At 43.2% G+C, this 15,612-nt stretch overlaps 1 protein-coding gene across 1 annotated transcript in view; it reads right to left on the minus strand.

The window, feature by feature from the left end:
* Positions 1 to 15,612, minus strand: part of zmat4a (zinc finger, matrin-type 4a) — a 101,761-nt gene that overhangs the window by 30,713 nt on the left and 55,436 nt on the right. The gene's annotated exons all lie outside the window — the stretch shown is intronic.

Below are 15,612 nucleotides of genomic sequence, written 5' to 3' on the forward strand. Positions count from 1 at the left end.
ATACGCAGCATTGTGCAGAAATGTGCCAAATATAATTGACGGACATCCCAGAGCACCAACACTGGAAACAAGCTGACCTGTTAAAGTTTGTAGAGAAGTGGCGCCTGCAGACAGAGATGTAATGAGCGCTGATCAGCAGAAACCACTGCACCCCCCCACCCCCGAATACCAGGCTGTTATCTCCATTAAGCGCCTGAAGAGGAAGACCTAAACTCCACTTGGCAAACGGATTAAGAGAGCCGCTGTGCTCGTGGCTGCCCACTTGTGCCTTCATGCATGGATGCCGCAGCAAACCCGCCGCCGAGCGGACATCAGCTTAATCAGTTTTAACCCTCGAGTGCGCGGCCCACCCCTAAGTCAACAGTTAGTGTTGTCCCCTTACACCAGTCAACATTTCAGAGAGCCGAGGCAGCGGAAAGCATCGGGGCGCGAGCACGTATAGAAGCTTTACTCAGCACATTGTGTCTGCAGCCCCACACACTTTGTATTTATTTACTTTACTTCCTATATCGGCTCTGGCTCTCATGGAGGCTCGGTGGTTAAAGGCTGAGCTCTCTGACTAATGGGCCAATGTAAACTGTCAGAGTTAATCCAATCCCTGGAGTCATGTTCAGAGGGAGGTCAGAGGTCAGGAAATGAACCGCGAGCTGCTTAAAATGTAATGCCTTGCTTTAATTATGGACCACCCTGTAGCCCCCCTCCAAAATAATGCATCTATGATAATGCAATATGAGATAGTGTCAAAGACTGAGCTGTAGCCCGGGCCGAAGAACAGTCATCATATCATTTCAATGATGTCATTCAATTACATTTTCATTAAGTAACTCTTCTGTTCAAACTAATATTGAGAAAACATGTAAATGAAAACAAAGTTTGGCTGCTTAAATATTGTATTTGGTGTCCCAATCTGCTTTAAGGTTAATGGGCGTGTCTGGGCTACGTAACTAACCACAAAAAGTTCTTGACATGCCTCCCATTATTAAAGAGGACCTATACTGCGTCCTGTAGTGTGTTCTACAGGTTTGTGTGGAAATGGTTTACAAAGGCTTAAGTCCATGTGTCCCCATCCCCCTTCCTCCATTGGACTCCTGTGTTTGAACAAAAGGACGTCACTATGGAACACCCGCCCTCCTATTGGCTAGCGCTCCACCACATTGTACATGATAGACTAAGGGGCGGGACATAACAGAGGGTTGACCAATCACAACAGGCTGGGCTCTGTTTTCAGACAGAGGGTGAAAAGAGGAGCTGCAGCACAGGCAGTATGAGAAACATAAAGAGACGCTACATACTGATATACACCTGAACATCAGCAGGAGAGGACTCTTTAAAGTAGAGACACTACATACTGATATACACCTGAACATCAGCAGGAGAGGACTCTTTAAAGTAGAGACTCTACATACTGATATACACCTGAACATCAGCAGGAGAGGACTCTTTAAAGTAGAGACACTACATACTGATATACACCTGAACATCAGCAGGAGAGGACTCTTTAAAGTAGAGACACTACATACTGATATACACCTGAACATCAGCAGGAGAGGACTCTTTAAAGTAGAGACACTACATACTGATATACACCTGAACATCAGCAGGAGAGGACTCTTTAAAGTAGAGACTCTACATACTGATATACACCTGAACATCAGCAGGAGAGGACTCTTTAAAGTAGAGACTCTACATACTGATATACACCTGAACATCAGCAGGAGAGGACTCTTTAAAGTAGAGACTCTACATACTGATATACACCTGAACATCAGCAGGAGAGGACTCTTTAAAGTAGAGACTCTACATACTGATATACACCTGAACATCAGCAGGAGAGGACTCTTTAAAGTAGAGACACTACATACTGATATACACCTGAACATCAGCAGGAGAGGACTCTTTAAAGTAGAAACTCTACATACTGATATACACCTGAACATCAGCAGGAGAGGACTCTTTAAAGTAGAGACACTACATACTGATATACACCTGAACATCAGCAGGAGAGGACTCTTTAAAGTAGAGGACTCTTTAAAGTAGAGACCCTACATGAGGAAGTGAAAAGCCTTTCAGGGCCATGTCTTGGTATGTATATTAAAAAGTGGTATATCTCGTATCGTATAGAGGACTCTTTAAAGTAGAAACTCTACATACTGATATACACCTGAACATCAGTAGGAGAGGACTCTTTAAAGTAGAGACTCTACATACTGATATACACCTGAACATCAGCAGGAGAGGACTCTTTAAAGTAGAAACTCTACATACTGATATACACCTGAACATCAGCAGGAGAGGACTCTTTAAAGTAGAGACACTACATACTGATATACACCTGAACATCAGCAGGAGAGGACTCTTTAAAGTAGAGGACTCTTTAAAGTAGAGAACCTACATGAGGAAGTGAAAAGCCTTTCAGGGCCATGTCAAAGTGATACATCTCGTATCGTAAAGAGGACTCTAACTCGGTGGTAGAAGAACTTTGCAGATCAAGGACTGCAATAAATCTCTAAGATAAAACAAGTGTTTGCAAAATGCAGACGTTTATATGATATACTGGTCAGATTTGTTGAAACACCGAAAAGTTTACGATGAAGACAAAACGAGAAGCTAAGAAGAGAATAATTTCTCAGTATTTAAAGAGCCAAGATTACAAGACCTAAGCAAAGATCATCTATCCTCATCAGAGCGTCCTCTCCGTACCGTATCCTCCTGATTTAATATTCCTACCACAGTGTCCCGGCCATTCGTCTCGCAGCCCACCAGCTTTACCTAAAGTATTTATGCTGCATGCACGGTGACAGACTCCTCACTCATGTCTGCCGTGTTATTGCTCCATTCTCAGATAACCCAGCAGGCACATAAAGGAGAAGCCCTTTGCAAACATTGAGAGCAGCATTGGAGCATATTTTCTGCTTTTCTGATTGAGTGGTTCGGCTCAAGAGGCAGATGGTGTCGCCTCGGTGCAACACCTGCGACGTGAAGGACACTTTAAACTCTGTGAAAAGACCCCCGGCTCTCTTCAGTATGGGTTTAAGCGCCAGAGAGATAAAAACATGCCTTATTTTTCAAAGGACTGGTGCAGGAATCGGTCCTGAAACGCTGAAATAAATCAGCATTTTAGCACTTCCTGTTCCGTGTTTTAGGTAAGGGGTCCTTTGAATAAAAAAGACCCTCCATTACACTGAAGATCTAACCAAAAAAACCCAAAAGATAAACCTACATTATTAGAAGAATTTGAGGAGGTTACAGGGTTGAAGTTATGGTTAAAACCCTTTAGGAATGAGTCCTAAAATCCGGGAATGAGTCAGCATTTCACCACTTCCTGTCCCATGGTCTGAAGGTCAATGGTTTTCTGAATGTGTTTTTTTGTTATCCTGAAATAAGACAATTTGAAGTTTATTTCTACGATATAAAATACGTCAGTAAATAACCCACTGGTGAATTTAAAAACAGCGGTTGCTAACAAGTGTCTAAAAGAGACGACTAAATGTCCTCACACCCAACATTAGCCTCCTTTAGCTTAGCGGTAGTGACCTGAAGTCATGTGCCCGTGCTGTAGTTCCTTTATAGCCCAACATTAGCCTCCTTTAGCTTAGCGGTGGTGAGGTGAAGTGATGTGACCGTGCTGTAGTTCCTCTATAGCCCAACATTAGCCACCTTTAGCTTAGCGGTGGTGAGGTGAAGTGATGTGACCGTGCTGTAGTTCCTTTATAGCCCAACATTAACCTCCTTTAGCTTAGCGGTGGAGACGTGAAGTCATGTGACCGTGCTGTAGTTCCTCTATAGCCCAACATTAGCCTCCTTTAGCTTAGCGGTGGTGAGGTGAAGTCATGTGACCGTGCTGTAGTTCCTTTATAGCCCAACATTAGCCTCCTTTAGCTTAGCGGTGGTGAGGTGAAGTCATGTGACCGTGCTGTAGTTCCTTTATAGCCCAACATTAGCCAGACATGGCCATACCTGAAACAGCAAATACCTTATTTAAACCTGCACTAAACAAAAGTACGTAAGCAATATGATTTGATGTAGGAGTCCTTGAATCTTGGTGCCCAAAAACAAAGCATGGGGATATTTCTGATGTCCATCTTGAGCCTTCTTCTCTCAGGGGATCCATGTTTGCCTCCAGGCTTTCCTTTGTTTTGCCTCCAGCTCACACCGTGACGTTATCATGACGTCGGCACTAAAAGGGGATCCATAAATCATTAAACTAATCCTGTCTGCCGGCTTTGTCTGTGTTCTACCCAATCATGCATTACCTGGGCCGTGATAGGATGGTGTTATAGTCTCACTAAGGAATCCAAAGTACTTCAATACACAGAATCGTGTCTGGTTTCTCTTATTCGGTTGATTTTTGGTCCAGACCATCATAAGTATTGCAGTAGTATATGATAAATTGTAATTGACTTTTCAGGTACTGGTATTTTGATGTTGGTGGCCGAAGGTGGAACAAACAATCTGGAAAGGGAATGAGAATAATGTCTAAATCTGGATTGGTAGATCTGGTAAAGATTTAAAAGTCAACCATAATTCGTTTAATAAACCTTGATTTTGTTTTAGAAAGTAAAATCTCTTTAACTCTGCGCTTACATTATTGCATATGTTCCTTTGGTGCCCCCATGAGGTTCACATTTCGCTCTGCAGCAGGTCAAACAATACATCCATTCCATCAAATACCACCCAATCTAAAGCAAGGAAATGTGGGTTCCCAGACATTAATGGTTCCCAGAGGAGGATCCCTGGGCGTTTCCTCTACTGCCAATAACGGATGATACTGTATGTGTGTTTAGGTGGTAATACTTGTGATTACCATTCAATCTGGCGCCCTGACTTGAGTGAAATAAGGCGAAACAAAGTGCAGACAAAGAAAGTAGCAAATCTAAAAATGAACCAGTGCACCAAAACGTGTCTTTGCTTTAATCCAAAATGAACGGGATAAAGTCCCTGAACTAACACTTAAAATATAGAACAATAGAAATGCTTTATTGTCATCCTGCATGCTACATCATTCCAGACTGTCCTCCTTTTCACAGTCTGAACTCACAGGAAGTACCCATCACCGTCACATCTGGTCAGGCAGCAGAAAGCCAATAAACCCCTGCAGCGTGTGTGTGTGTGTGTGTGTGTGTGTGTGTGTGTGTGTGTGTGTGTGTGTGTGTGTGTGTGTGTGTGTGTGTGTGTGTGTGTGTGTGTGTGTGTGTGTGTGTGTGTGTGTGTGTGTGTGTGTGTGTGTGCTCTGACTAATCAGCTACAAGGCTGCCATCATGAAATGTGGCATGTGTATTGTGTCCTTGACTTGATGATGATAAATCAGGACCATCAGGCTCGCATGAATCATGCTGCTCTGATGAATCTCCCAAAAAATACTCTCCTCCGACAACATGTCAGAAAAGATTGGAGGACTTCAGGGGGTTTTATATCGTGTTCTTGGCGCTGAGCACTCTGTGTCCAAAACTCACAAATTCCTCCACAGAGTGGTGCCGACCCTGAAGGCAGCTTCTCCCTGGTTCAGCGGGATTTCTCCATGTGATTTGGGATTATTGCAGAAAGTGATCTGTGTCAAAGAAACGTTCAAAATGATGACTTTTCTCTAAATAACAACATATTTACTTCCTTCAGAAAAACAGAATTTAGACCTTTTTCTCAAAATTCAACTTTTTCTTCCAAAAGATCTGATATTTTTCTGAAGATCAAAATACTGACTTTTTTCCCCAAAATCTGATCCCTCGACTTCCAGACGAGGGATCCAGAAATAATTTCAGGTTCCTGACTCATTCCTGCACCACTCTATTATACAGCCTGTGCCAGTTGGGTGTAGTCTGCGTGTGCACAGAACCTCTCTTCCCAGCACTTGGAATGCAAAGTGATTCCGATCCAGACAGCGGCTTCCCTTCAGCAGAGACATTTTTCCATGGCAGTAATAACAAGTCCTGTTCACATCACTTAGCGTTTGTCTCCGGGGAGATGCGCACCACTCTCGCTAGATGAAAAGCTTACATTTCCAAAGGCAGCTCCGCATAAACACCCTTACTTTCACAATGCAAATTGAATGCAAATGCATTTCATAAAACTACAGAGCGACGTTTGTTTGGGCTTCATTGCCGTGGAGTGAAAACAAACAGGAGCTGTGAGGTTTCTGATCAGAGCACTTAGAGACTGCTCTTCTGCTCTTTGTAGATATTCTGATGACTCTTCCAGCTGTTAATTTAAAACTCATTCAACTGTATTCACTCAGCTCTTTCATTCACTTTGTTTTGTGCTTTTGAGGGTTTTTGTGTGAAAGAGTTTGCTCATAATCGAGGTCAAAAACACAACAGAAAAAAATCATGATCAATTTAATCTGCCGTTGGGCAGAGCCGAACACATCCCTAAATAGGAGGGACAAATTATACAAAGCCGAAGTGGTTCCAGGGCCGGTTTTGGAGGCAGTTTTGAACAAGTCGTGTTTCCACTGCAGTGTCGTCATGATGTGGCTCGACTCGACCACTGGGCAGTGGAAAACCAAATTGGTTCACAAATTGTACAAGCTGCGAACGGCACCAGCACAGAAACGGATTTCCGTGGAAAAGGAGTTATTTGTGAACCTTTTCTCAAGTGTTTGCATGATAATCCTATCCTAAGAAAAGATGCAAGGCTTGAAGTGAGTCTTTGCTGTGAAGAGGAATTTGAAAAAGGCGTAAAACGTGACAAGACCGCTTGAATTGATCAAATGTGCCGAGAAAAATACCCATTATACTCTCCATTTGCCTTACTGATGCAACGTTCACCGTCTCTGCCATGCCTTCCACCTGCTCCAGTTCAGAGCAGTGTTCAAAAAGCCAAATCCCCTCCTTATATGCCATTTGTATGCAGACGAAGCAGCAGTACAAAGCAGAGCCATTTAGTGTGAACAGCCTGTGTGAGGAGAGGAGATCAAAGTGAGTCTCTTCCTAAAATCCTGCAGCCTGGCTTTCTGCCTCCCCCCCACACACATCGAGCGACTGAGGAAACATTTTCGTATGTTTCTGTTTGTCTCTGAGGAGGGAGATCTGCAAGCTGTGCAGGCCACGGAGAGCAAGCAAACAAAACAGCTTCAGTCCTGAGAGGTAATCCTTCCTGAAACAAGGTGAAACTGAACCGTCTGTCCTACACAGTTGGGAAAGTTGGTAAAAGTGAAAAAAAGAATAAGGGATATGAACTAAACCTGCTGGACCAACTGAGCCACTGCTGGACCAAAGTGTTAGCATACTAAATTTGCAATAAGCACGAAACAAAGGGCAACCAAGATGAATGAAAGTGCAGTTCACTTCACAGGTGCTTAGTCTTTACCCGGAGCACTGGATGAATTAACAGTGAGAGGATCAGTAAAGTTATTACAGTTCCTCCTTTGGGGAATATTCATTTCTGTCAAACATTTACTCTTGACTCATGGATTAGCATTTCCATCCCTAATGCTACACTGCTAATGGCTTAAAAGTCACTTTCAAATTCATTTTTTACAGACCGTAAATTAAGGAATGCAGTCAGAGCAGATCCTAATGATTGAGTTGTTCTGTCAGACTTTCCTTAGTCTAACAAAGCGTTTATTCCATTGCTGTTCTCAGCATCATTACACTCCTTCATCACAAGGATAGTCTAACAGCACATCTTCTGGTCATTGAAATTCACTTTCAGTTGCTTCTACTTTATGAGGGATATCATATCTGAGCTGCAACAGGAAGGGAGAAAAGTCACGAACTATGAAACTGTTAAATGGTCCAAATGTTCCGGCTGCCCATTAGCATGTTTGAATAGCAGTGAGCAGGCAGGGGGAAAGCACCGGCGGCCTTTAAATGCTACCATGACTCATACCATTAACCATTGTTCCACTGCGAACAGATTATAGCGTTTAGTCATCAGATTATAGCGTTTAGTTACACGTGAAGGAAGAGAGCCGTGACCCTGTTACCATGCGAATGTTTCAGCTCCAGATTTCTTCAAATGACTTCCACGTAAAAGCGAGCGGGAAACACATCCTCACATTTAGCTGCAGATGTTAAAGGAAGTGACATCCATGGGAGCTACTGCGCTCACTGGCCCAGACAATTGGAAACAGGCCAGGATAGGAAACAGGGCTTAGAGAAATCATGTGTGGGGGGGGGGGGATGCAAATACATGTGGCCGTGATTATATAAAAATAATAATGAGGAATTAACATCCATTCAGCCGCCCAGTGTTCGAGAATAGAAACAGGAACTGCAACAAAACGCAACCCTGGGATTCATTTCGACTCGCAGCGTATGCAGATGAGCATGTGCTATATAGGTCAGAGTAAACATTCACATTAGCATAACTGTGCCAGATTTAACGGGCATGTAGGGTTATCTGATTGTAACACCGTAGCTAAAGATACAGAGACGACCATGAATCAGTCATTTCAACTCAACAGTTCGACAACAGCTTCCTAACGCTCACAGGGACCATGGATTGGGCTCCGTTCGTTCCTACTTTAGTGACTGCAGGCCTCGCCTCCCATCTGCTGGTCTCGACTTAGCTGGTGAATAATGGAATGGTTTAAATAAGCGTATACTGGGTAGTTGTAATGCCGCCGTTGGCCACTACACAAATGTACTTGAACGCCCGGCGCTCTTCGTGCATCACACCCTGGTATTTCCTTTTCCCCTCAAAATGTTCCAATTCAGCTTTTTAGGTTTAGCTTCCCTCTCCTGTGGTGTGTTGTAAAAGTGGAAGTGCACGGTCTAAAATCCCTGTGAAACGCCCCCTTTGGACTCCTTGTTTACTCCCGGAACATAGTGACACCACTATGTAACACTCTTGCTTCTACTGGCTAGCGCTCCAACACATTATACGTGATAGGGCTAAGGAGGAGGGGACATCTCTAAGGGGTGGGCCAATCACAACAGAGCCAGAAAGCTGGGCTGGCTCTGGTTTCAGACGGTAGAGACACTACAAACTGGTGTGAACCTGAACATCAGCAGGATATTTCCTATTCAGCGTCTGAATAAAATTGTTGCATGTTCAGAAAGTTAATTGAAAATTCAACAAGAGCTGACGAAGGGCTTCTCAGCGCTGTGATTGCAGACTGATGACGGTGCTTTTTAGAAATCTTTGACATGGGTTTAGAGTTATGGTTATGGACCCAAGGGAGGGACGTTCGCCATCTGTTCGAAGGTAGAGTTAATGGAAACAGAGAAGCTGTGAATTCTCATCAGTGTTAATCAGCCTTTCCAGCAGAAGCACCTGCATGGAGGTTTGGTGTTCGGGGTATAAAACGCTTTGCAAGCTTGAGCGGCTGAATGCCGGCTGACAGCAGGCTGGAACAACAGAGGGTCCCGAGGGACGAGCGGATCAACAGAGCGCCGGTCTGCTGACGTTACTTATGTAGGAATCAATATCCCCAGCCTGCCGCTGCCCCGGGTTTATCTGCCTGACATTTTCTATTTGTGACAGATCTGGGTGCCTTTAACAGACTGAGGGTCCAGCAACAGTTCCTCTACTTCACCTGGATCGTTTGGATAAGAACAAAAACACCGCTTCTTTCCCTTTCGGAGTCTTTGGGACAGAGGATAATAAAAAGTGTCTCTGCTTGAGGGGAAAATGTGTGTGTGATATTTGTATTTCATCAAACTATGAATAATAATGAAGAGGTTTAGTGTCCCTGATGTTCCAAATGTTTCAGGCTTTTCCTTTTCATAGAAGGAGCCACGAGAAGCGCCAAATAAATCCTCCTTTTGGTGATTTTAGAAATGAAATTGTCAAACTTGAAGTGGTTAGAAAACTTGAAATCAGCTGATTTGCCCAAATATTACGACTGTAATCCTTTGAATGTTATATATGTTAGAAAATGCAGTATTTATTTGACTGTTTAGTGTTTAAATGTGCATTCTGTCCTTATGCATGCATCATTAAGCCTTATTTTCTTATCTATGATGCATTGGTAAAGGAGCCTCGGACTCTGGATTTCCATTTCCCAAAAACTCTGCTGTAGCAATAAAGCCTTTGTGTTTTATTATTTGCATATTACCTTTTCATACACTTTTATTCAATTCAGGTGAGGTTTATGAACTTTTTGGCAGGGTATAGAAGCTATTTAGAGCTTGGAAGCTGAAAATAATAACCTAAAACTCAATAAAGTAGAGAAACTTTATCCCAGAAAACAAAAGACATACAGCTCCTTGCAGCTCAATCTCTGAACCCGTGAAAAAGCAACAAAGAGAGTTCTGCTTTAAAACCCACACTCCTTAACCATGAGTTTAAAGGGTATTGTTTTCAGAATGAATACAGACTTCAGTCGGCGTCCGGCTGTTCCGATCACTGCCTGAGGAGATTCATACTTCATCCAGAGCAGAGAGGGATCGATGCATAGCAATAAGAGAGAGGAAGCACACGGGTGGATGATGGGCATTAAACGCAGCACAGGAAGAAGAAGCTGAAGCATTTTACGTCCTGACCTTTGTCAATGTGACAAAGAGTAAAAGGCTCAACAGTTGAAGCTCTTAAACATTGATTATGATTCAGCTGTAACAGAAAAACGGGGATTTGTGCCTTTGAGACCATTTACATGCACTAAAACCTATAGAACACACTACAGGAAAGGGAAAACCCCCCAAAATCAAGTATATTACCCCCCCCCCCCCCCCCCCGCCTGAAACGCCTCCATTGTACTCCTTTGCTTACTTCCCGAGCATAGTGACATCACTTTGGAACACTATTGCTCCTATTGGCTAGCGCTCCAACACATTGTACATTGATAAGCTAAGGGGCGGGACATCTCTAAGCAGGTTGACCAATCACAACAGAGCCGGCCAGCTAACCAATCAGAGCCGACTGGGATCTGGTTTCAGAGAGAATGGGCTCTGTTATGCTTTCTGGGGTCTCCCCTCACTAGTAGGTTTTAGTGCATGTAAATGGTCTGCAAAGAATAAAATCCCAACGTTTCAAAATTGGAACCTGGTTGAGTATAACGAGTGTTGTACAGCAGGTGTGTCACACTCAGTTTCAGGTGACTTCTTTTCACACTTGACTCAAAGGGAAGTTTCATTGTGAGCATGCTGAGGAGAGTTCTCTCAGAGGTTTTGGCATGGATAGACTTTTGTTGGAAAACGTTGCAGGTCATGATGCCAAACAAGCTGTTGTTTCCTGTGTGTGTGTGTGTGTGTGTGTGTGTGTGTGTGTGTGTGTGTGTGTGTGTGTGTGTGTGTGTGTGTGTGTGTGTGTGTGTGTGTGTGTGTGTAATTCAGATATGATCACAAACTGCTGTTAATCTCGGTGTGATTGAAGTCTGCTGCTGCTGTAATCCTCCGGCAGCTGCTCACCTGAATCGACTCACAAATTGGCAGTTTTGTGAGAATAATGAGCGGAGGGGAAACAGTGAACGATGAACACGCTGTTCGGGGACACCTGAGTCCACAGTGATTGGTGTTTGTTTACTGTGGTGTGTTGGCGCACCACCACTGTGTTTGTGCTCAGAAATACTTTACTTTAATTTGTTGGAGTTTTTCTGTTGACTGAAAGAGCAGAGCATTTTTATAGCGATGTTTCTTCCATTATTAACCATTTTTAATGCCTCCCATATCGGTATTTCCTCACTATTAGGAGCCTTTCCACTTAAAGAGGCCCTATATTTATTTTGGGGGGTTTTCCCTTTTCCTGTACTGTGTTATATAGCTTTTAGTGCATGTAAATGGTCAGCAAAGGCTAAAATCCCTGTGTTCCCTCCAGAGGGAGTTTCTTTACACACCTGAACATCAGCAGGAGAGGACTCTTTAAAGTAGAGACTCTACATACTGATATACACCTGAACATCAGCAGGAGAGGACTCTTTAAAGTAGAGACTCTACATACTGATATACACCTGAACATCAGCAGGAGAGGACTCTTTAAAGTAGAGATGCTACATACTGATATACACCTGAACATCAGCAGGAGAGGACTCTTTAAAGTAGAGACACTACATACTGATATACACCTGAACATCAGCAGGAGAGGACTCTTTAAAGTAGAGACACTACATACTGATATACACCTGAACATCAGCAGGAGAGGACTCTTTAAAGTAGAGACTCTACATACTGATATACACCTGAACATCAGCAGGAGAGGACTCTTTAAAGTAGAGACTGCTACATACTGATATACACCTGAACATCAGCAGGAGAGGACTCTTTAAAGTAGAGACACTACATACTGATATACACCTGAACATCAGCAGGAGAGGACTCTTTAAAGTAGAGACTCTACATACTGATATACACCTGAACATCAGCAGGAGAGGACTCTTTAAAGTAGAGACTCTACATACTGATATACACCTGAACATCAGCAGGAGAGGACTCTTTAAAGTAGAGACACTACATACTGATATACACCTGAACATCAGCAGGAGAGGACTCTTTAAAGTAGAGGCACTACATACTGATATACACCTGAACATCAGCAGGAGAGGACTCTTTAAAGTAGAGACTCTACATACTGACATACACCTGAACATCAGCAGGAGAGGACTCTTTAAAGTAGAGACTCTACATACTGATATACACCTGAACATCAGCAGGAGAGGACTCTTTAAAGTAGAGACGCTACATACTGATATACACCTGAACATCAGCAGGAGAGGACTCTTTAAAGTAGAGACACTACATACTGATATACACCTGAACATCAGCAGGAGAGGACTCTTTAAAGTAGAGACTCTACATACTGATATACACCTGAACATCAGCAGGAGAGGACTCTTTAAAGTAGAGACACTACATACTGATATACACCTGAACATCAGCAGGAGAGGACTCTTTAAAGTAGAGACACTACATACTGATATACACCTGAACATCAGCAGGAGAGGACTCTTTAAAGTAGAGACTCTACATACTGATATACACCTGAACATCAGCAGGAGAGGACTCTTTAAAGTAGAGACACTACATACTGATATACACCTGAACATCAGCAGGAGAGGACTCTTTAAAGTAGAGACTCTACATACTGATATACACCTGAACATCAGCAGGAGAGGACTCTTTAAAGTAGAGACTCTACATACTGATATACACCTGAACATCAGCAGGAGAGGACTCTTTAAAGTAGAGACACTACATACTGATATACACCTGAACATCAGCAGGAGAGGACTCTTTAAAGTAGAGACACTACATACTGATATACACCTGAACATCAGCAGGAGAGGACTCTTTAAAGTAGAGACACTACATACTGATATACACCTGAACATCAGCAGGAGAGGACTCTTTAAAGTAGAGACACTACATACTGATATACACCTGAACATCAGCAGGAGAGGACTCTTTAAAGTAGAGACACTACATACTGATATACACCTGAACATCAGCAGGAGAGGACTCTTTAAAGTAGAGACACTACATACTGATATACACCTGAACATCAGCAGGAGAGGACTCTTTAAAGTAGAGACTCTACATACTGATATACACCTGAACATCAGCAGGAGAGGACTCTTTAAAGTAGAGACTCTACATACTGATATACACCTGAACATCATCAGGAGAGGACTCTTTAAAGTAGAGACACTACATACTGATATACACCTGAACATCAGCAGGAGAGGACTCTTTAAAGTAGAGACTCTACATACTGATATACACCTGAACATCAGCAGGAGAGGACTCTTTAAAGTAGAGACTCTACATACTGATATACACCTGAACATCAGCAGGAGAGGACTCTTTAAAGTAGAGACTCTACATACTGATATGAACTTGGATATAAGCAGAATATGTCCTTTTTCATTTTGGGGAGTCTTGAGAATTCCTCCTATGAACTTCATTGCTGAAGATCAAAGACATTTTGAGCACGACTTCTTATGCCATTGCCAAAATAGTTATAGACTCCCATTAAAATTGTCAAGCCAACAGTTCTGGATGTGTGCCTCACTGTCTGGGTTTGTGTGGAGGAGAGAGAACAGCGCTGACACCTCAAGGTGAGTCTGAACTAATGGAGGAGGCAGAGGAGTGGAAACGGATCGGAGACAGACGGTGGGTTGGCAGCTGACCATCCCAAATTATAATCTCAATGCAAGTGATGTGTGAATGTCAGACCATGGTCACTAAGCATTTACTACAAAATCCCAGTGTCGGATGCACTCTGTGTTTTTCCTTTCCCTCTTTAAACAGGCCGAGCTGCACCAAAAGAAGCCTGGTGATTTATCTCAATGAACACTCTTTTATTGCTCCCATAGATTCAGCTGGTGCCCTGTCATAAACATTTATATCGGTTTTAACAAGCACAGTCTTTGTAGTCGATGAGTTGGATATATTTTGAGATTGGAGTACAGGGAGAAATAAATCCCATTGAACTCTGTCCGAGGCAACAATAAATGGTTATGCTGAAAGGACAACTTTAGATGGAACTAGTTTAGCTCCTTTCTACGGCTTCCAGTCTGTAGTTCCTTTATAGCCCAACATTAGCCTCCTTTAGCTTAGCGCTGGTGACGTGAAGTCATGTGACCGTGCTGTAGTTCCTTTATAGCCCAACATTAGCCTCCTTTAGCTTAGCGCTGGTGACGTGAAGTCATGTGACCGCGCTGTAGTTCCTTTATAGCCCAACATTAGCTTCCTTTAGCTTAGCGCTGGTGACGTGAAGTCATGTGACCGTGCTGTAGTTCCTTTATAGCCCAACATTAGCCTCCTTTAGCTTAGCGCTGGTGACGTGAAGTCATGTGACCGTGCTGTAGTTCCTTTATAGCCCAACATTAGCCTTCTTTAGCTTAGCGCTGGTGACGTGAAGTCATGTGACCGTGCTGTAGTTCCTTTATAGCCCAACATTAGCCACCTTTAGCTTTGCGGTGGTGACGTGAAGTCATGTGACCGTGCTGTAGTTCCTCTATAGCCCAACATTAGCCTCCTTTAGCTTAGCGGTGGTGACGTGAAGTCATGTGACCGTGCTGTAGTTCCTCTATAGCCCAACATTAGCCTCCTTTAGCTTAGCGGTGGTGAGGTGAAGTCATGTGACCGTGCTGTAGTTCCTTTATAGCCCAACATTAGCCTCCTTTAGCTTAGCGGTGGTGACGTGAAGTCATGTGACCGTGCTGTAGTTCCTTTATAGCCCAACATTAGCCTCCTTTAGCTTAGCGCTGGGGACGTGAAGTCATGTGACCGTGCTGTAGTTCCTTTATAGCCCAACATTAGCCTCCTTTAGCTTAGCGCTGGGGACGTGAAGTCATGTGACCGTGCTGTAGTTCCTTTATAGCCCAACATTAGCCTCCTTTAGCTTAGCGTTGGGGATGTGGGAGATTATCCTGCTGAATTTAACGTGTACATTTCATAAACAGAGATTATTTTTCTACTTTATACATAATCACATGGAGAAATCCCGTTGAACCAGGGAGATGCTTCCTATAATAACTAGAAGTGCTCCTGATTCTGCACCATACCCTGACCCGAGCGTGACCTCTGAGTGTATCTGATGTTTCAGAGCACTGAATCACTGATAGATACACTTACAATGCTGTGCGTTAGCGCTGCAGCTCAGAGATATGTGCAGAACACACACTCAACATCATTATTTAAAATCAGCCATGAGGTTCTACTCCACTCCACACAACAACACCTCCAAACATCATCACATTCTGTGGCTCATTGCTTTCTTCTGAATATTAAAATC

Source organism: Eleginops maclovinus, chromosome 12 (assembly GCF_036324505.1).
Source record: "Eleginops maclovinus isolate JMC-PN-2008 ecotype Puerto Natales chromosome 12, JC_Emac_rtc_rv5, whole genome shotgun sequence".
In the NCBI taxonomy this organism is placed as follows: Eukaryota; Metazoa; Chordata; class Actinopteri; order Perciformes; family Eleginopidae; genus Eleginops; species Eleginops maclovinus.